Source organism: Vombatus ursinus, unplaced genomic scaffold, assembly GCF_900497805.2.
Source record: "Vombatus ursinus unplaced genomic scaffold, bare-nosed wombat genome assembly UNPS02014924.1, whole genome shotgun sequence".
NCBI lineage: Eukaryota > Metazoa > Chordata > Mammalia > Diprotodontia > Vombatidae > Vombatus > Vombatus ursinus.
In genome coordinates, this window is record NW_020954702.1 from 6637368 (window position 1) to 6660874 (window position 23507).

Below are 23507 nucleotides of genomic sequence, written 5' to 3' on the forward strand. Positions count from 1 at the left end.
GCTGTTGGAGGATGGAAAATGCTATTCACATCCAGAAAAAGAACTTTGGAGTCTGAATGCAGATGGAAGCATACTATTTGTTCTCCTTTTCTTTTGTTGTTTTGTTTCTTCTTTCTTGTGGTTCCTCTCATTAGTTGTAATTATTCTTTACATCATGACTAATGTGAAAATATGTTTAATGTGAATGTATAAGTAGAACCTATATCAGATTGCATGCCTTCTTGGGGAAGGAGGAGAAGAAAGAGGGAGACAAAATTTAAAACTCAAAATCTTATGGAAATGAATGTTGAAAACTAAAAATAAATAAATTATTAAAATAATCATTGTACATATTAAATAAAAAGGTTTCCAAAAGGGCAGAAGTTCCCATTTAGTGGTTTGTGAACCCCCAAAGTTCATGACAATGGTCCAAGAGATTTGTGCTAGAAATTCTTTAATGGCTCCTTACGTAGAATATTATAAGTAGTGTGTTAAATTAATCTATCAGATTGGCTAAAATGATTGAGAGGAAAAGAGACAAATATTGGAGGGGATGTGGAATAACTGGGACACTAATTCATTGTTGGTAGAACTATGAACAGATCCAACCATTTTGGAGAGTAATATAGAATTATTCCCAAAGACTTATCAAACTGGCTATACACTTTGACCCAGCAATACCACTATTAGGTCTGTTTCCCAAGATGATTAGGGAAAAAGGGAAAAAAAAACCCTATATGTTCTAAAATATTTATAGTGGCTCTCTTTGGATGACAAAGTGGAAATTGTGGAGGTGCTTATCAATTGGGGAATGGCTGAACAGGTTGTGGTATGTGATTGTGATGGAATACTGCTGTGGTTTAAGAAATGATGAACTTGATGATCTTAGAAAAACATATACTTGCACAAAATAATGAAAAGCAAAATGAGCAGAACCAAGAGAACAATGTATACAGTAACAAAAATAGTATTTTAAGAACAACTTTGAGTAACTAAGTAATTTTGACTATTAGAAATACTCAAATTAACTGCAAAGGACATATGAAGGAAGATGATATCTGCATCCTGAGAAAGAACTGATAAATAGAAGTATGCATAGAATGATTTTACGTATATATACGTATTTGTGTCTAATGGTAGCTATCTTTAGGGTGGGGGGGAAGGGAAGGAAAAGAAGAAAAATAAGAAAGTTACATGATGTTATATATTTGAAAAGAATAGCAAGTTGTATATAATAGGTTTGCAGCTTCATGTACTTTTTTTTTCTATTTTATGTTATGGAAATGCTTGTTTTATTTCTTAAGTTCAGAATAAAATAATTTTTTAAAAAGAAGACAAAGGGGGCACACAAGTTTCAACTATTAATTTCACAGAACTTTTCCTTTAAATACTTAGACATCATGTCATTTGGTACGTGTGTGTGTGTGTGTGTGTGTAGGTAGATTTTATTTCATTGTTTTTGGTGTCTTTAAGCATAATATTGTTTCCCTGCTTATTTGTTTTAATCATTTCTGTTTTTACTGTTGCTTTGTCTGAGATTGTGATTCCTACCCCTGATTTTTTGAGTTTACTTGAAGCATAAGAAATTCTTCTCCAGACTTTTATTTTGACACTGAATAAATCTGTTTCAAGTATTGCTTTTTAAATAGTATATTGTTGGTTTTAATTAACCAATTAACTTCCTAATTAACTTGCCTATTCTTTTCCATTTATTGACATATTCATTCCATTCATATTAAGGGTTATCATTTACTAATTATGTATTCCCTCTACTCATATTAAACTCTTCTTTTTTCCTTTCTTTGCACAATATTTCCCTCTTTTCAAGGAAGACAGTTGAGTAGTATGATCTATGCTAATAATGTATAATGAAAACCATTGGTTTCCAATCTACTGCCTTGCCTCTTTTCTCCTTGCTCAGATTGCATTTTTTGGTCTTACCATTCCCATCCTCCCCCTTTTAATTCCTGTTTCATGAGTCACACCCTAAAATTGGCATTTGTTTTGCTTGTAATTATTCTCACCATAATACAGACCTTCTTCTCAAACACTCTCTCTGCCCTCTCTCTGTTCTGGACTGTTTCTCCATTAAGTTGAATGTATTCCTATACCAAACTCTTTCTCTGTGTAAATGTATGTGTTCTAACCTTCCTATGCATAATAAAGATAAAAGTAAAGTTCACCTACTGCTTGCACCTCCAACCCTTCCTCCATGGTTACATGCTGTAATGTGCCTACATGTGAGAAATAGTAAGCCTCCCCATTTTCCCTCCATTTTTTACCTAGCATATTCCTTTTTCTCCTTCCCTTTTCTTTGTTATAATCAAAATATAACAGATGAAGGGCCACATCCCCTGCTTATCTTACTTAACTCTCTCCTTGACCATTAAAGACATTAAAGTTCTGAAGTAATACTGGATTCCTTTCTTAATATAAGAATATAAGCCCTTTAACATCATACAATTCTTTCCATTTGTTCAATTGTATTTATCTTTCTAGATTTTCCTTGCCTTTTGTGTTTGAATTCCAAAGTTTCTACTTAGCTCTGGTCTTTTCAACAGCAATGCTTGAAACTCCTTTATTCCATTTGTAGCATATCCACCAGGGCTACCTTCATTGATTCCCACTGTCATTCATTAATGGACCACAACCCCAAAGAGCAGCTGCTACTCAGCTGTTAGAGTACTAGAGATATCCTCTGAGAGGATGTTTCCATAGTACTTTCATTCATAAAAATCCCATCTAGTGTACTCATCATTGATTATCAGCCAGCCAGACTTGGGTTTTAGAAAGGGCTGTTTACTGAAATGGCAGAAGAAGAATAGTTTGTAAAAAAAAAAAACAAATTCATGCTCAAATTTGGAACACTATCTCCCGTAAGTACATACCAAGATTATGAGAAATAAGGTTCATCCTTAGTGAACATATGTGGCAAAGGAATAAATCACAGCTCTTGTTTAAATGGAATTCCCTTTTCTTCCTTCACAGAGTCCTCATGAAGTTTACGCAAGATGTATGCAACTTTCTGCTGAGCACCAAAGATTAGGGTCTTTATGAAACCAAGAACCTACACTTTTTTTCCGACCCAAAGAGCTCAACATCCTCAATGCATCTAGTCTGTCATCTCTCAGCTCATAGCTGGATGAATTGTTATCAGTCCAGTCTCTTCAATGACATGATGAATGGGCAGGGGGGTGGGGAGGGGAAGTGTGATATTCCTTCTAGGATCACTGTCTGTCACTTTTCCTTCACTCCAGTGGAAAGCACAAAGGTCTAGCTCCTTAAAACAATTCCATAGCTTAACTGTCAAAGTAGTTGCTGAGTGCTTCTTCTGGAATTACCTTGTCTGAGCTCCAGAGTTGTGAGCAATTCTTTTAACAATGCCAATGCATTTTGATATTTGATTTCATCTGATGAGTTGAAGCACTTCACTTCTTCTCAACTTGATTCACTAGATTGTTTCTACCTAGTTTGTCTTTGATTGATTGACTGATGTAATAGAGATGTTCAGCAATTTTAAAAAAATAGTTTACACATTTGGTTGATCATTGATTTCATCACTCAATCATATTTTTTACTTGATAAATGTATCAGGCATAGAAAATCTTGTTATACTAACTGGGGTTTAGTGGGTGTGAAACACTCTTCTTACACATATTAGGTCCATTTTTTTTTTTTTACCCCATAGGATTGTACTGATTTTTGCAGGACACATTATCCTTGGTTGTAAACCTTTATATTTCACCTTTTGGAATAGAGTATTATAAAATCTCCTCTCAGTTATAGAAGTAGCTAACAAGTCTTGTGTAATCCTGACTGTGGTTTCTTAATACTTGAACTTTTTCTTTTTAGCTGCTTGCAGTATTTTTTCTTTGACCTAGATCTCTAGATTTTGTAGTATTGTAGATGCTTTTCAATTTGAGATTTCTTTCAAGAGATAACCACTGGATTCTTTCTATTTTTAATTTTCCCTTGGGTTCTAATTTATGATTTCTTGATAATATTGTATACAAGCTCTTTTAAATTCTTGTTGTTGTGGATTTCATTGATTCTTAGATTATCTCTCTTGACCCTTTTTCCCCTATCAGGTTTTTTTTAAATGAGATATCTTGCATTTTCTTTATCTTTTTCAATCTTTTAATTTTATTAAAAGCTTTTTCTTCTCTTCATGATGTCACTGACTTACATTTGGTCCATTATAATTTTTAGAGCATATGATACTTGGGTAAAGTATACCACCTTCTGCTCTAACTGTTAATTTTCCTCCACAGCTTTCTTTCTATTTATAATCTCTTGCTTAATCTTTCCCTAGGTATTACTGTAGTGCTTGTGACCAAAATATTTTCTTCTCCACCTCTTAGCTTGCAGTAATTTATGAATGATTCTTTTCTTCTAGATTTTTCTCTTGCTCTATTCTCAATCTATGATGTTTTTCATAGTGTTTGGGTATCTTTTAGTTTTTCATCTCTCTAGGCTCCATAATTGATTTGGAACGTAGTGCCAAGCACAGGTCTGCTCCCTCCCACATTCTTGATTGGGTAGTCAATTCTTTATTTGGCCCTGACTTCACTTTTTTGGGTCCTACTACTGGCTTCTACTTCCCTTGCTGTGTCATTGCTTGGAGTGGTGGCAAGTGTCAGAGCTTTGAAGTTAACTATCTCTGATCAAGGCACTAAATGGTCTCTGTCTTTTTAGTTTTCCTGGATCAAGGTCCTGGGTATTTTTTTATGCCTCCACCCAAGGCTTCTTAATTTGGATACTTTGTTTTCCTGATTTTCCTGGGGCTTCCTTGAAGAGATGTTTGGGTGATCTTTTTGTTTTTTATGTTCAATTACCAATTTCAACTTTCCCAGTCTATTTTATTTTATTTAAGTAATATTTTATCCCCCCCCCTTACATGTAAAAACACATTTTAACATTTGATTTTTTAAAGTTTTGAGTTCCGGGGCAGCTAGGTGGTGCAGTAGATACAGCACCGACCCTGAAGTCAGGAGGACCTGAGCTCAAATCCGGCCTCAGCCCAAACACTTGACACTTAATAGCTGTGTGACCCTGGGCAAGTCACTTAACCCCAATTGCCTAAAAAAACAAAAACACAAACAAACAAACATAAAGTTTTCAGTTCTAAATTCTATTCTTTTCTCTCTCCCCTCCCCATGCTTGAGATGGTAAGCAATCTGATATAGGTTATACATGTGCGATCACATAAAACATATTTCCATATTAGTTATTTTGTGAAAGAAAACTCAAACAGAAAAAAGAAATAAGGAAAGAAAGTGAAAAATGGTGTGCTTCAGGCTGTGTTAAGATGCAATCAGTTCTTTCTCTGGGGGCAGATAGCATTTTTCATCATGAGTCATTTGGGATTGTCTTGGATTATTGTATTGCTGAGAATAGCTAGATCATTCATGGTCATTCATCATACAATATTGCTTTTTACTATGTACAATGTTCTCCTGGCTCTGCTCACATCAATCTGCATCAGTTCCTATAAGTCTTCCCAGGTTTTTCTAAAATCATCTTGCTCATCATTTCTTATGGTATAATAATGTTCCATTACAGCATATACCATAACTTGTTCAGCCATTCCTCAACTGATGGACATCCCCTTCAATTTCCAATTCTTTCTAATGGCCATCTGGGTAGTCTTCTGTCCCCATTTTGGTCATATTTATCATGGGGTTAAGTGGTCTTCTATCTCCCACAAAGCTTCCCTGGTCAGGATCACTCTAACATTCCAAGTTAGAGTTTGTTTTGCCACTGAATAGTCCCTCCCTATGTCTAACTCCCTCTAAATCCCAATCTCTTTATCTCCCTGTTGAGTTTAATATATTTCTGCACCAAATTCTCTCTTTCTCTTTTTCCAGCTCATATGAGTAAGATTAATGTGATTCCCATTCTCCCAACCTCTTCTTTCATGTTCATATGCTCTTCTTCTCTTGCACCCCAATTGTGAGACATTATTAAGTCTCTCCCCATTCTTTCTCCTTTGAAGTTCATTCAATTTATATTTATCACCCAACTGAGATTCTGGCATTTGTTAGGTATCCATTCCCATGACACTCTCCTTCTTTCTTCAGTGAGTTCAATGTTTGACTCATGGTCTTTATCTCTTTCCCAATCATTGCCCTCATACTATGGTACTTCAACATACATATTAATACTCCTCTCAAGCATCCAAACTTCCCAGACTTGGCAGAGGGGATGGATTGAGGTGGGGGAAAAATAACTGTCTTCAGCTACTTAAAAAAATGTATGTATGGAAAAAAAGTTAAACTGGTTTTGCTTGATTCCAAAGGGCAGAATTAGGAGTGATGCATGGCAGTATCTGTAAGGAAGACCAATTTGACTGAAGGAAAAAATTGACTAAAAATTAGATCTGTAAAAAAAAAAAAGGGAGTGGAATGGACTGCCTTGGAAAGTTTCTCTTCACTTAAGGCTGTATGACCATCTTTTAAAAATATTATGTAAGAGAGTTTCAGTCTAGAGAGTTCTGAAATTCTTTTCAACTTTGAGGTTATATTATTTTAGAGTGAACTTCCTACTTGGGATCACACCCAGAACAATATTGAAAATCACAGAGATTGGTTACGTCTCTTGGTGAGTCGTCCATTGAGGAGTCTTGATTGTGTGGGCTGCCTTTGTGTCTTGTACTGTAAAAAATTGTTGTTATATTTGAAGACTTAAGACTGTGCTCTTGAGGCAGCTAAGTGGCACAGTGGATAGAGCATCGACCCTGAAGTAAGGAGGACCTGAGTTCAAATGTGGCCTCAGACCAAACACTTGACACTTACTAGCTGTGTGACCCTTGGCAAGTCACTTCACCCCAATTGCCTAAAAAAAAAAAAAAAGACTGTGCTCTTAAGAGAGTGTTACTTATGCCAGGTTTCACTCCAGTAAAGGAAATAAGGCAAAGTATACTTGGGTCCTTCATGTTAGGAGAGAAGTGCTGACACAAGGGTTACAGGTCCAACATGACAACATGAAGAAAATTCATGTTGTAGGATTATAGACTCAAAACTAAAAGTCAACTCTCTCTTTTTATAGATTATATGGGGGCACAGAGAGTGAGCTCTCTGAGGGCAGAGACTGTCTTTTGTCTTTCTTTGTAGTCACAGTGATTAGTTTAGAGCCTAGCATTTAGTAGGTCATACAGGTGGAAATAGTACTAGAACCCCCATCCAGAACTCCAAATCCAGCAATAAGTCACAAATATGAACAATTTAGAGAAAATATAAATTAATTGATATAGTATAAAATAAATAATTATTTTTATTAATTTACCAAGTAATTAGACCTATGATTACTGCAGTAAATTTATACTTCAGATGACTAAGAGTAAAGTATACTTCTTCTCCTTGGCAGAGAGACAGAAGATAAGTGAAAAATAAGGAATACATACTTAGATGAGGCCAATATGTCAGTTTTGTTTAACTATTCTTCTTTAATACAAGGGAATATTCTACTGGGAGTGGGGATGGTGGTGTGTGAATGGGGAAATTGGAGGTGATATCAATATTTTAAAAATCATCATTAAAATATTATTTAAAAAAATAAACATAGCTTGGTGCCAGATGATGAAAGGTCTTGAATGCTAGGCTGAAGATTTGTATTTTATCCTACAGGCTACAAGGAGCCACTGACTGATCAATTTATTTCACTACTCAAAAACCTCAGAGTGGTTCCCTGCTGTCTAGCAAATAAAATGTCAATGCAGCCTAATATTCAAGGCCCTTCATCTGGCTCAAACACACGCACAAGGATCCAGTGAAATTCATTGCCTTTCATTCACTCATTGCCCTTTGCCTTTCCATAGGAAATCTCCCTTGTTCAGATGCCACATGCATCACTAACTACCTACTGAATGTTTCAAACTAGACTTCCCATAGGCATCTCAAACTCAATAAGTCTAAAATAGAATTCTTTATCTTTCCCCTCAACATGACCCCTCTTTCAAACTTTCAATGTCAGCCATGTATAAAATGGTTTCCCCTATATAAAACCTTCAAGTCATACTGGATTCCTTATGCTCTCTCACCCCACATATCTCATCGGTTGCCAAATCCTAGCAGTTTCCCTTCCACAACATTTCTCCAAATTATTCCCTTTTCTCTACCCATGCAGCCAGATAGTACCTTAATCCAGGTCATCATCACCTTTTACCCATGCTATTGCAATCTACCTATTGTTCTCCCTACCTCAGGTCACTCTTCTCTACAATCTATCCTTTACTCAGCTGCCAAAGTGATTTTCTAAAAACACAGGAATGACCATGTCACTCCCCTGCTCAATAAAATCCAATGGGTTCACTATTACTGCTGGGATTAAATTAAAACCCTTTTGTTTGGCATTTAAAGCCTTTTGCATACTGATTCCAATCTACCTGTTCCATTTTATTATACATTATTACTTCCCTTCATGAAGGCTACAATATAGCTAGTTTGACAACTTCAAATGAGGAAAGAGTTATTAAATGTTTACATGGACAAGGCACTGTGACAGATACTAAGGATACAAAAGCAAAAATGAAACATTCTTTGCCCTCAAGAAGCCTTCATTCTATTGATGGAATAAAACATGAACAAAGGTAAGTAAACACAAAGAGTTTACACTGTAATATAAAGTAATTTCAGGAAACAAAACCAAGATAGCAGAGTAGAAGGAAGCAGTGTACTACTGGTTGTAGTGAGTTTCCCTTCTACCTACACACACACACACACACACATACACACACACACACACACACACACACACACACACACACACATCACTCCTTTAAATAGATCTAGAAAATTCACAAGACTGAATCCTACTGGTTTTAATTTAAGAAAAAGTCACAACGAATCATTTTTTTTTTCAGTGCAGATTGGCGTAGCAAGACAGACAAAGAGGTCTGTAAACACTGAGGATAGGTATGGCCAAAAGTACACCAGAGAACTCTTCAGCATCCAGAGAGAGGCTGTGTATCAGGACAGTGGAGGTCCCAGCTGCACACAGGGCACTGAATTCAGGATGCAGGAACAACTGCAAAATGGCTACTTTGCCATCAACTACCCCATTCCAGGTAAAAGATCCTAGGCAGATGGGCAGAAACCTATATCCAGTGGGAGCATTCTGAGTAAGGATTAGTTGAAAGTCCTAGGCTGAGTACTAAGAAAGACTCAAGTTACAAATAGTAGTAAAGAGGTATAGCTCAGAACCCAGGATTAGGTCTTGTTTTTAGCTTCTAGTCCAGTCCGAAACCTGCATAGAAATAATCAGGGAAGGAATCATAGACCAAAGGGAAGATTATGGTTCTATCACTGAATTAGCAGTTTTCTAGCTGGATAAGAGGGGCTGAGTGCAACAGCAATCAACTGTTGTTCAGACTCAAACCTAGATAAGACATTTTCAGAGCTCAGAACAAAAGAGAAGTAATCAGACATTGTTTTGGATCAGACCACTTTTTTTTTTTTTGGTGAGGCAATTGGGGTTGAGTGACTTGCCCAGAGTCACACAGCTAGTGAGTGTTATGTGTCTGAGGCCAGATTTGAACTCAGGTCCTCCTGACTCCAGGGGTGGTGCTCTATCCACTGCTCCCCTAGCTGCCCTCTAGATCAGGCCACTTTTGAAGTACTTGCAAGTTTCTCTGCCTGTGCTGGCCAAGATCTTGAAATAATAATTCAATTAAATAACCCAAGAAAACAGCAACAGGACCAGGTCAGACATTCTTTTCCAGAAATACAAAAAGCCTGACTATGATATCAAGCGTGAAGTAAAAAATAAAAAAAAGTAAGCTGGAAGACTGAGAAAATAAAAATAATAATAATAAAAGAATCCCACTATAAAGAGTATTATGGTGACAAGGACAATGAAGACACAGAGCCTAAAAAGTGAATGACTCCAAAATATTTATAAGCAAAGCCTCCAACAAATGCACAACTTGGGTACAAATTCAATTAAAATTCCTAGAAGAAATGAAGCAAGTATTTTAAAAGAGCTAAAACAGAAAAGGAAATGAGAATGCTAGAGGGAAAAAATGGAAAGGAAATGAGAGCTATGGGAGAAAGAAAGCATAACATAAGAGATACAAAATCTTGCCAAAGCAACAAGCTTCCTGAAAATTAGAGTGGACCAAATAGAAGCCTAGCCATTAGACAATAAGAAATGTTAAAACAAAGTTTAAAAAAAACTAGAAAAAATAGAAGTAAATATAAGATATTTCATAGCAGAAACAACCAGTCTGGAAAACAGATTGAGGAGAAATTTAAGAATGATTAAGCTACTTGAATGCTATGACAACAACAAAACAAAACAAAAACCTAGACATCACATTTTTAAAAAGCTTAAAACTGTCCAGAACTCTTAGTAGAGGTGATCTTTCTGGTGGTTCCTCCTATTGGTTCTAATTCTTACTTACAACATCACTAATGTGAAAATATGTTTAATAGGAATATATATGTATAACCTATACCAGATTGTGTGATATCTTGGGAAAGGAAGTGGGGAGGGAGGGAGAGAAAAATTAAAAACTCAAAAGGTTATAGAAGTGATTGTTGGTAAATCAAAATAAATTAATTTTAAAGAAAAAGAAATAGAGGTGAAAGGAAAGCAGATATTAAAAAATTCCACTGGTCACCTCCTGAAAGAAACTCCAAAAGGAAAGTTTCTAGGAACATTGTGCCTTAATTCAGAGCTTACAAGTCAAAGAAAAACTACTGCAAGTAGCCAGAAAGAAAGAATTCAAGTATCAAGGAGGCACATGCAGGATTATATATCATTTAGTAGCTACCATTTAGTGTTAGGAATACAATCCTTGGTCCAAAAGAAGAATACAGGCTTGTAATTCAGGATAATTTATCCAAGGGATTCTGGCAAGATGGCAGAGTTGCCCAGAAAATTCCAGGCTTTCCAAAATCTTCCACAAACAGATAGAACATGCCCTCACAATCAATGTAAAGAGGCAAAAATAAAGGGATAAAGCAGTTGTACTTCTAAGACAACTTGAGAGGACCTTAGGAAAGGTAACCAGGGACTGAGGTTTGGCCTAAGTGAAGTACAGATACTACCAGGCCAACTCCACAGAATCAACAAACAGCAGTCCGCAGGGGTGGTTCATTAGGAAAGCAGACAACATTCACCTCACAAACTTTCATCTAAGGAACAGAGTGGGGACCAGACAGCTGAGTGGGGGCAAATTGAAAATTCCCCACTGTTTACAGTCACCAAGCCTAGCAGTGCTGAGCTGACATGACCCTGGGCCATAGCTGTGGGTGAAGAGGAGTGAGTACATACTAGGTAAATGTGGTAACACAGGGGAGCAAGAGCATTTTTGAGACAATGTAGCTGGGGGCCCTAACTGTGGCTTAGGGAAGGAGAGGAGGTTGAGCCCCTTGACAAGAAAAAAATAGCAAGGAGCACCTGAAGCCTGGGGCACCATTACCCACAACTCAGGATTAAACAAGTACAATAATAAGCTGTTAAAAATAAAATAACATAAAAATAAAAATTAGCAAGTAAAGGAGAAAGAACTTGATTATAGATAGCTTCTATGGTGTAAAAGGATATCTGGGTTCATATTCAGAATATAGTGAGATTAAAAAAATTACTCCTACTCCAAAGAGCAACATCAAATGGTCACAAGCCCAAAAATAATTCTTGGAAGAATTTAAAAAGGACTTCAAAAATCAAATGAGAGATAGAGGAAAAATTAGGGAAAAAAAATAAAAGCAACCCAAGAAAATTATGAGAAGAAAATTAATCAATTGGAAAAAGAGATTCAAAATTTTAAGGAGCAAAACAACTTGAAAACTAGCATTGGACAAGGGGAATTGAATGATATTATAAGACAAAAAAAAATAAAATCAAAAGAATAAAAAAGAAGAGAATTTGAAATATCTCAGTAGAAAATGACTGATCTAGGGGCAGCTACATGGCACAATGGATAGAACACCAGCCCTGGATTCAGGAGGACCTGAATTCAAATCCAGCCTCAGACATATATCACTTACTAGCTGTGTGACTCTGGGCAAGTTACTTAACTCCAATTGCCTCACCAAAAAAAAGAAAAAAAGAAAAAAAGAAAATGACTGATCTGGAGAAAAGATCTAGAAGAGGCAATATAAGAATTGTTGTGTTGAAGTTTAGGGGTGCTGAGACCCCAAAATTACAACACATTGGTCTTGCATGAAAGAATTAGACCCAAGCCTTCTTTCAGCCAAAGACAAGGTTTATTAGAATATCCATCATATTGGGCAGACTCTTAAGGAATCTGAATGTTACTGAGCTATTGGCTAGATCATAAGACTCTGAGCAGTGGCTAGATTGTAAGAATCTGAGCACCTTAATGGAGACAAGATGGACCTTATATACAGAAAGACCATGGGAGAGATGTAGGAGTGGCCAAGTAGTTTGAAGGGACAGTGAGGCAATAGAATGCCAGGGACCTGGACCACATGGCCAAGGGAAAATGGAGCCTAGCTAGGATTAAGTGTGGGAAGTGACCAGGAGCAATAGAGAGTAAGACAATGTAGGTTTAGGCTAGGTTAAGGGTAATGGGGAATTGGGAGACTGGGCATAGTCACAATGAAAGACCAGTTGATAAGATGATAGCCTCAGGCAAACCAGAGATTTGGCCACGTGAGAAAGTCCAGGGTTTTTCCTTTTTGGGGTCCATATCCCATCCTCATCAGTTGGACTACCTGAAAGTTATCATAAAAGAAGAATTTTGATACAATATTACAAGAAATTATTAAGGAAAATTACTCTGAAGTTCTAGAACAAGAGGGTAAAGTAGAAATAGGAAAAAATCTACCATTCACCACCTGAAAGAGAGCCCAGGAAGAAAACTTACAGAAACATCATAGCCAAGTTTCAAAATCCCCAGGTTAAGGAGAAAATATTGCAAGCAACAAGAAAGAAAAAATAAATACTGTGGAGATACAACCAGGATTTTACAACACCTAGCAGCTTCTACACTAAATGACCATAGGTCTTAAGAACATTATATTTTGAAGAGCAAAAATCTGGGGTTGCATCCAAGAATAAATTACCCAGCAAAGTTGAATATAATCCTCAATGAAAAAAAAAAAGACATTGAATGAACTGAAAGACTTTCAGGTATTTGTGCGATAAAACAACAACCCAGAACTCTATGGAAAATTTGATATATAAGATTCAGAAGAAATATAAGGAAAATATTAAAGACTAATTATAAGAGACTCATTAAGGTCAAACTGTTTATTTTTTATATATGAAAATGTTACTATTAAGATATTTCTTAGCAATAGACAGTCAAGTCATTATTAGGGTATTTGAAAGAAGTGTTGGGTTTGATTTGAATATGATGGAGGTGATTCTAAAAAAACAAAATTGGATAGGAAAAGGTAAAAAGGTGCAATTATCTCATTCAAATGAGGCGAGAAAGGAAGAACTATTATTGAGGAAGCAATTTGGAGTGGAGGGCTGGTAGGGCTGGTAGGGCTGGAACCTTACACTCCAGTTAAAGAGAGAACAACATATACATTTAAAAGGAAATAAAAGTCTTTTAAATTTTTAAAGAAATAAGAGGTCTAGGGGACTGAATAAAGCCAGGACTTTTAGATTAAGATTTGGGGGAGAGAAGATAAGGGAGGGACTTTTAGAAGAGCTTGTAAATTAAGATTTAGGAGGGTGGGGAAGAGGATAAGGGAGGGACTCAAAGAGAGGTGGGTAGAATAAGGAATAGGAGGATAAGAGGAAAGGATAAAGTAATAGAGAGATAAAGTAAAAGAGAGACTGGAGAAAACAATAGTGAGTAAAAATAGGATGGAGGGAAATTTAGGAATAGTAACTGTGACTTTGAATGTGAATAGAATGAACTGACTCATAAAACAGAATGGATTAAAAATCAGAATGCAACAATATTGTTTACAAGAAACGCATGAGATACACACTGTTATAATAGAGGGTTGGAGTAGAATTTATTATGCTTCAGGTGATGCAAAAAAGGCAGGGGTAGCAATCGTGATCTCAGACAAAGTTAAGAATAAAAGAGATTTAGTTAAAAGAGATAAACAGGTAACCACATTTTGATAAAAGGTACCATAGACAATGAAGCAATCAATATCAATACTGAACCTATATGCACCAAATTTTAAAAAGAAAACTTAAATGAATTACAGGTAGAGATAGATATAATACTACTGTATTATAATAATGGTGAATTTAGTGTCCCCATCTTAAGACTAGATAAATCTAACCAAAAAATACATAAGAAAGTCAAGGAAGTGAATAGAATTTTAGATAAGCTAGATATGATAGATATCTGGAGAGAATAGAATGGAGATTTTCTCAGCCATTCATGGTACCTTTACAAAGATTGACCATATATTAGGACATAAAAATTTTGTAGTTAAAAGCAGAAAGGCAGAAATATTGGGTGTCATTTTCAGATCACAATGAAATAAAATTATGTTTAATAAGGGACCACAAAAACCTAGATTAAAAACTAATTGGATATTAAACAACCTAATCTGAAAGAATGAGTGGGTTAAAGAACAAATCATAGAAACAATAATTTCATTAAAGAGAATGACAATAATGAGATAATATAGCAAAACCAATGGAATACAGCAAAAGCAGTAATCAGAGGGAAATTTATATCTCTAAATGTTCACATCAATAAAATAGAGAAATAAAAGACCAATGATTTGGGTATGCAATTAAAAAACTAGAAAAAGAACAAACTAAAAATCCTCAATTAAACATTAAATTGGAAATCCTAAAAATTAAAGGTGAAATTAATAAAATTGAGTATAAAAATCCCATTGAATTAAAACTAAGAGTTGGTTTTATAGGGAAAAAATTTTAAAAAGCCATTGGTTAATTTGACTTAAAAAGAAAGACGAAAACCAAATCATTAGTGTTAAAAATGAAAAGAGTGAATATCAATAATGAAGATGAAATTAAAGCAATTATAAAGAGTTATTTTGCCCAATTATATGCCAGTAAATTTAAGTTTAAATGAAATAGACAAATATTTATAAAAAATATAAATGGTCTAGATCAGCAGAAGAAAAAACAGAATATCTAAATAGACCTATTTTAGAAAAAGAAATTGAACAGGCCATAAATGAGCACCCTAAAGAAAAAAGCACCAGGACCAGATATATTTACAAGTGAATTCTATCAAATATTTAAAGATTTTCAATATTTCAATATTGAATTCAATTCAATAATTCAATAAAGAATTTCAATATTAAATAAATTATTCAGATTAATAGGTGAAGAAGGGGTCCTACCAAACTCTTTTTATGCAGCAAATATGATACTGATACCTAAACCAGGAAGCGTAAAAACAGAGAAAGAAAATTATAGACCAATTTCATTAATGAATATGGATGCAAAAATTCTAAAAATACTAGCTAAAACATCACAACAATATATTACAAAGATTACACGTGGTGACCAAATAGGATATATACCAGGAATGCAGGTTGGTTTAACATAAGGAAAGCTATTAACATTTGATTTATATTAATAATAAAAATAAATCATTGTAATATCTCATTTTTATTAAAAACACTCAAAAGTATAGGTATAAATGGATTTTTCCTTAAATTTATAAAAAGTATTCACCTAAAACCATCAGCAAGCATTATTTGTAATGGGCATAAGCTAAAAGTTTCAGTAAGATCAGGTGTGAAACAAAGATGCTCACTGTCACCAATATTATTCAATGTTGTATTAGAAATTCTAGCAATGACAATAAGAGAAGAAAAAGAAATAGAAGAAATCCGAATAGGGAATGAGGTAATGAACTTTATCTGCTTTTGCAGATGGTATGATGACATACTTAGAAAATCCCAAAGACTCAACTACAAAGTTAGTTGAAACAATAATTTTAGCAAAGTTGTAGGATATGAAATAAATCCACATAAATAATCAGCATTCCTATGTAGCACAAACAAAACCCTGCAAGAGATAGTAAAAGATAATCCATTTAAAATAACTCTAGAAAGTATAAAATACCTATAGTACACTTGCCAAAACAAATACAGGAACCATATAAACAAAATTGAAAAAATTTTTTTTTCTACAAATAAAATCAGATTTAAATAATTGGAGAAATACTAATTGTTCATGGGGAGGCAAGGCCAATATAATAAACATGACAATTTTGCTTAAACTAATTCACATATTTGATGCCATCCTAATTAAATTACCAAAAATTTATTTTGCAGAATTAGAAAAAGTAATAACAAAATTCATTTGGAAGAACAAAAAAAATCAAGAATATCAAAGGAACTAATGAAAAAATAAAGGAAGGAGGTTTTGCAGTAAGCTATATTATAAGCCAGTAATTCTTAAAACTCTCTGGAACTGGCTAAGAAATAAAGAGGTAGATCAGTGGAACAGAGTAAACATATTGTAAATGAGTATAATAACTTTGTATTTGACAAGTGTAAAGACTTCAGTTTTGTGAATAAGAATTCAGTATTTGGTAAAAAATAAACTGTTGGGAAAATTGGAAAGCAGTCTGCAAAAACTGAATATAGACCAATATCTAACACCATTTACACACATGATTATATATCAAGGGAGATATTACAAGAAAATAAGAACATGGAACATATTACTTATCAGACTTATGTACAGGTGAACAATTTATGAATAAACTAGAAATAGAGAACAATGTGAGGTATTAAATGATTATTCTGATTACATTAAATTTAAAAGTTTTTGTGCAAATAAACAAATGTAGCCAAGATCAGAAGGAAAGCAGATAATTTGGAAAACATTATTACAGATAGTTTCTCAGATAAAGGTCTCATACCTAAAATATGAAAAGAACTTTGTCAAATCTATAAGAACACGAATCATGCCCCAACTGATAAATGGTCAAATGATATGAATAGACAGTTTTCCAATGAAGAAATCAAAGCAATTTATAGTCATATGAAGAAATGCTCTAAATCATTATTGATTAGAGAAATTTAAATTAAAACATCCTTGAGATATCATTTTATACTTATCAGATTGTCTAAAATGATGGAAGGGAAAGCAAAAAATGTGGGAGGGGATGTGGAAAAATTGGGACACTAATTCATTATTGGTAGAACTGTAAACTGATCATTTTGGAGAACAATCTGGAACTATGCCCCAAGAGTTATTAAACTGCTTATATCCTTTGACCCTAGCAATACCACTACTAGGTCTATTTCCAAAGATGATCAGGGAAAAAGGAAAAGAACCTGTATGTTCTAAAATATTTAGAGCAGCTCTCTTTGTTGTGACAATGAACTGGAAATTGAGGGGATGCTCATCAATTGAGGAATGACTGAACAAATTGTGGTATATGATTGAGATGGAATACTACCGTGCTATAAGAAATGATGAGTTCATTGATTATAGAAAAAAATGGATAGACTTGCATGAAATAATGAAGAGCAAAATGAGCAGAATCAAGCGAACATTGTATATAGTAACAGCAATATTGTTTTAAAACAACTTCAAGTGACTAAGTCATTTTGACTATTATAAATACCCAAATTAACTACAAAGGACCTTTGAACATCCAAAGAAAGAACTGATAGATACAAGTATGTATAGAATGATTTTACATATTTGTATACATACATACACACACAAGTATATAACGGTAGACACCTCTAGGGCAAGGAAGAAAAAAAGGGAAGAAAGAAAGTTATATGATAACTTTAGTATGTATTTAAAAGGAATAGCAAGTTGACATAATAGATTTGCAGTTTTATGTGCAATAGTCTTTTTTTAAAAATTCTACTATGTTATGGAAATGCTTGTGTTATTTCACAAATTAAAAAATTTAAAAAGAATAACTTATCCAGCAATACTAAGTATAATTCTCTTTTTTTCTTTGTCTTTTGTTTTTGGTGAGGCAATTTCCGGTTAAGTGACTTGCCCAGGGTCACAAGCTAGTAAGTGTCATGTATCTGAGGCTGGATTTGAACTCAGGTCCTTCTGACTCCAAGGCCAGAGCTCTATCCAGTGTGCCACCTAGCTGCCCCTATGATTCTCTAAGAATGTACAAAATACTTATAGCTCTTTTTGAGGAGACAAAGAATGAGAGAAGGGGGAGTGTTGTTCATAAATTGAAGACAGAGCAGCTAGGTGGCCCAGGGGCTAGAACACTGGCCAATCAATAAGACATCTTCATGAGTTCAAATCTGACCTCAGACACCAGCTGTGTGACCCTATGCCAGTCACTTAACCCAGTTTGCCTCAATTTCCTCATCTGTAAAATGAGGTGGAGAAGGAAATGTCAGACCATTGCAGTATCTTTGCCAAGAAAACACCAAAATGGAGTCACAGACCATCAGACATGACTGAAATGATTGAACAACAGACATAAATTGGGGAATGACTGAGTAACTTATGGTTGATAAATGTGATAGAATATGATTATGTTTCAAGAAATGATGAAGGATATGGTTTCAGAGAAACCTGGGAACACTTGTATGAACTGAAACAGTGATATAAACAGATCCAGGAGAACAGTAGTGTAAAGAAAAACAACTTTGAAAGAACTAGGGGAGCAGCTAGGTGGCACAGTGGATAGACCACCAGCTCTGGAGTTAGGAGGACCTGAGTTCAAATCTGAAGTCAGACACTTGACACTTAACTAGCTGTGTGACCCTGGGCAAGTCACTTAACCCCATTGCCTAGGCCCCCCAAAAAACAAAACTAGGAACTCTGATCAATGACTAACCACAATTCCATGTTACCCACTTCCAGATATAAAGGTAAAAAATTGAGAGTTTATTATTACATATATGTGTATACATATATGCATATACACATAAATATATATTTCTGGGTGTTTTCTTCTGGAAATGGCCAATGTGGAATTTTTTTTTTTTACTATAGTAATGGGAATTTTATTTCCTTTCACTCTCAAATCAGGGATGGGAGGGAAAAAGCAAATGTTTGCTGATTGAAAAAATAATTTAAAAAGAAAATAATTGGTAATTTTGGAAAGAAGCTTCAGTTGAATGATGAGGTAGGAAGCCAGACTGTAGAGAGTTGAAGAGTGACAGGAAATTAATTGGAGGCACTCATTACAGAAAGTCTTCTCAAAGAGTTAAGCCACAAAAAGGAGAGATATGGGATGATAGCTAGAAGAGATGAATTCCCATCAACAGTTTTGTTTTTGAATTGGAGGAAGAGCATGACTATGTTTTTAGACAGTAAAGAAGCTTCTAGTAGGCAGAAAAAAATTGAAGATTAGTGAGAGTGGGGATCATAGAGGAGAAATTTGTTGAAGATGGAATGTAATGAAATCCCTTGTGAAAGAGAAGGGCTGCCTTTTTATTTGAGAGAGATGGAGGAGAGTAGAGTGAGGGAAGGCATCTGCATTTCACGAGAGGTGTGGAGAGAAAGGTGGAATAAAGGATTCTCAGCTGAGGAGGAGGGAGGAGTAATGGGTGGAGGAGGCATGAAAAAAATTGGAAAAGCTAAATGTGGTAGACATATAGTAGACACTTAATAAATTTTTTTTGACTTGACTTCCTGATGCCATCTCACAGTTGCTAGTGCCTTTCCTCTGACCCACAAAATGACCTTGTATTTATTGTTTATATTTATGAGTCTCCCAATAGAACTTCAAGAGAACAGGAAAGTGTTTCCTTCTTATCTTTGTACCCTAAGTTTTAAGCACAATGACTGGCATGTAGTGGTGCTTAATAAATGCTTGTTAGTTGTTAGAGCAAATGCCTCCTTGCCCATCTCCGCCTATTGACACTTTTCTTTCCTATCCAAGGCTCAGCTTAGATGCTTATTTTTCCCTTATTGCCCCAACTATAAGTCATCTCTTCTTTGCTTAGCACAATGTTTTGCACATGGTAGGCACTTAAAATATTTGTTGAATTTTAACTCATATTAATTATACAGGCTTTCCGAAGTTTAATCAACAATGGGTGTATCCCTTTCACTTAGAAGAGCACTATCAAAATTCTACATAGTTTAAATCAATAAGAAATAACTAACATAAGGTCAGTTAAACAATGTCTAAAAAAACTTGAGTTCAATGGTCAATAGCTAAAATGCCTCATCTTCCTTTCTAGTCTTATTCCACACTACTCTTCCTTTACATACTCATGTTCTAGTCAAACTGACCTGCTTGCTGTTCTCCATATGTGACATGCCATCTCCCACCTTCACTGTTTTTGCATAAATGACTCCTCAAACCCTGGAATTCACCCCTTCCTCATCCATTCTCACATATTAGAAATTCTAGTTTCTTTCAAAGTATAGCTTAGATAATACCTCTTACATGAAACCTGATCCTCCAGCTAGCACTCTCATCCTTGAAATGACTTTAAATAACATTACATATGCTTTGAATTTGCTTATCTGTGCACTTCTCAGGCCCTGTAGAACTCAAACTCCTTGAGGTCAGGGACTGTTTTATTTTTGCCCTGTGTGCCTGCCTGGCACAGTGCTTGAACTTAAGTTTCAAACTCTGAAAATCTGGTAAATGTGTCTCATAAGTTCAGCCACACTGCTACCTAGGATTATAAACCTGGAAGACAACAACAATCTTAAAAATCTCAATTCCAGGAATCTCCTCAGTCTTCACTCTTCATTCTTCTTTTAGGATGAAATCTTAACACTTCTCAAATGCCATCAGGCTTCTTGTACAGCAGTAGCCTTCCATTATACATGTTAGATGCACATTATTTAAGTTACTAAGTGATTGTGTCTCCTTAGGTCATTCATTCAAAACCTACAAACGTCATAATTCCAGAACACTTCATGCTCCTGAAGGAGGAAAGTTCAAGAGGGGAGGGAAGAAGAGAAGGAAATAATTTAGCTTAAATAGAATGACCCTTACACCCATACAACCTCTTATACTCCAGAAACTTTATAGCTGTTGATCGCATGAACTCTTAAGAAGGACCTTTCAGACCTGGCATTCATCACCTTTCAACTTGAGTTAAAGACAATAGATATACAAACACAGATTCAATCCCTGGAGATAGAGACAAAAATGTATGAAATATGCAAGATGGTTTGAAACATCCCACTTAAAAATGCACTACAGAATTCCTTTTTTTTTCTTACCCCAAACCCACACAAATAAGACCCCCCTATCTCTATTAGAGCTGCCTCTGAAAAATTCACTTAGCTCCCAATCCCACACAGCACATTTTTGATTCTGGGCTGTGGCAGCTGGTTTGCTTAGCTGTGTACATTAGTAAGGTGTTCCCACCTAGTCTCATGGGGCGGAGCTCTGGGCTGGGCCGACCATCACCAGGATGTCACCGAGGAGCCCCAGAATGAAACTGGTGGTAGGGGCTCTCAGGCTTCACCGCTTCTGACCCCAATTCTTCCGAAATCTCCTCCTCTTCCGCCAACCTTTTCATTTCACCTCTTTGTACAAAACAGAAGACTTCTCTTTTTTCTAAACTCCACCTCCCAAAGATCTGCCCCTCTGGTTTCGGGGGTCTCAGGGGAAGAGAAGAAAGGAGAAGGAGAGGTGAGATAGGACGAATCGTAGAAACCCAGCTCCAGGGTCTCCTCTCTGTCTATAGAAATTATGTACCCTCCGGTGCCCGCTAGTGAGTAGAATAGAGCCTCCTTCCTCCCTTGGCACTCTCGCAATTCTCTTTTCGTTTTTTTCTTCCCCTTCCCCCTCCCGCACCCGCCTCCATTCATACAACTGGTAGCAGGTGCATCTGAAGAGCTCTTGCATCCAAAACAGCAAAACAGACAGGCTGCTTCTCTTGCTTACTTGATGGTCCTCCATACCTCCGATTCCTACCCACGCTGGCAGGTCTCAACACCGACCTTTTCTAAAGGCAAGGTCATAATAGCATACGAAGCAGAACGCCTGCAACAGTTCGCTAGCCCCTCTCCAGCCTTACCTATGGGCGACCAAAAATTGCTTCTCTTCTAGCAGCCAAACAGTTTTCGCGTACACCGGCATTTCCTGCTGTCCTGACACTTCCTGGAGTGACTGAGGTGGCAGGCAGGAGCGGCTCCGGCCAGGGTCTGCCTCCTCTCCCCCCTTTCACTTTCATTCTATTTCTGCAGGTCTCCGAAACGTCAACGCCTACCGGAGCCTGCTTAGCCTGGCTTGACTCTTCCTCCTCCTCCCTTCCCACATCACCCCCACCACACCACTTGCTAGACTGGCTTTCAAACCAATAGAACCACGGGCTGTACAATGCAAACAAAGAAACTAGACTAGTTCTTGCTTTTCTCACACAAATTTGTCTTGTTTCCTTCAACACTACCAAAAAAATCACTACAATTTCGTTTTTCCTGAACTACATGGAATTGGAAGTCTAGCGATAGAGTAGCATAGACATTAAGTCCTAAAATAATTTTCAAAAGAAGAATTGCAAGCTATTATTCATAAGAAAGATTGCTTAGAACCATTAACAGGAAAAAAGGCAAATCAAAACAACTCTGAAGTTTTACTGATTATCCAACACACCGACAAAAATGATAAAATGTGAGAATAGTCATTGTCAGAGAGGTTGTAGACCAACTGGGACACATGCACTATTGATAGAATTGTGAAGTAGAAATTGATTAAAATATTCATATTCTTTGACCCAGAGCTCTCCTGCTAACAATATACCCCCAAGGGTCAATGATAAAAGAAATATATACTTCAAAATATTTCATTCATCCATTCGTTTGTATGCTTAAAGCTGAAACTCTCTAACTTACCCTGTAAGTATGGGGCTACTCGCACAGATCAACTTGGGAGCATTGTTTGCCCTTCCATAGACAATCTGCTCCCAGAGGCTCACCACATTAATGCCAAATTTAGTGTGAACACTCAATCAGTATAGTCTATTGCAGCTTAGAATCCCTAAATTCAAGAGACCCATTAGCCTCAGCCTCCCCCTAGAAGGAATTATAGGTGCATACCATCTCACCTGGCTACAGCAAAATATTTATAGCAGCACTTTGTCTTTTTTGTAAAGAACTGGAAACAAAGTTAGATGTCTATCAATTGGGGAATGACTAAAGAAGTTGTGGTACATGAATGTAATCAATTATTAACCTTAAAATACTGTGAATGTAATGAATACAAAGAAGCATAGAAAGATATAAATGGATACAATATACACAATGATTACAACAATGTAAATGGAAAGAACTCTAAAGAAGAGATAAGAGTTTACTTTTTTCCTTACAGAGGTGAAAGAACTGTGGTGGTAAAACTCTCTACATAATATATTTGGTTGCTATATTGGTTAGTTTTTCTGTTCTTGTCCCTCCTTCCCTTTTTAATTCTTTGTTATAAAGGAAGGCTCTTTTGGAGGGGAGTGGGAGGGGTATTTTGGAGAACAGGTAATATGAGAACAAAAGATAATCAATAAAACACAAGAAAAATGAAAATTCTCCACTCCCAACATTGTGAATGTTTTGAGGAAGATAAAATAAATTCCACTAAGAATTTCTCTTTGTTCTCTCTCAGCTAAACAGCATCTGTTTCAGTTCCATGGGGCTCTATGATTTTGCTCTGCCAGATGGCTCCTTTCCTTTACCTCTATGTTGAGTACACTGATTGA

At 35.9% G+C, this 23507-nt stretch overlaps 1 protein-coding gene across 2 annotated transcripts in view; it reads right to left on the minus strand.

Moving 5' to 3' along the window:
* The window catches only part of SLC37A1 (solute carrier family 37 member 1), a 162656-nt gene that overhangs the window by 138599 nt on the left and 550 nt on the right, over positions 1-23507 (minus strand). The window contains exon 1 of one of the 2 annotated variants that reach the window (XM_027843623.1): positions 21843-21986. The exons of the other annotated variant lie outside the window; for it this stretch is intronic. The gene's annotated coding sequence lies outside the window, so the exon portion shown is untranslated. Of the gene's footprint in view, positions 1-21842; positions 21987-23507 lie in introns of those variants that run through there. 2 annotated transcript variants of the gene reach the window in all.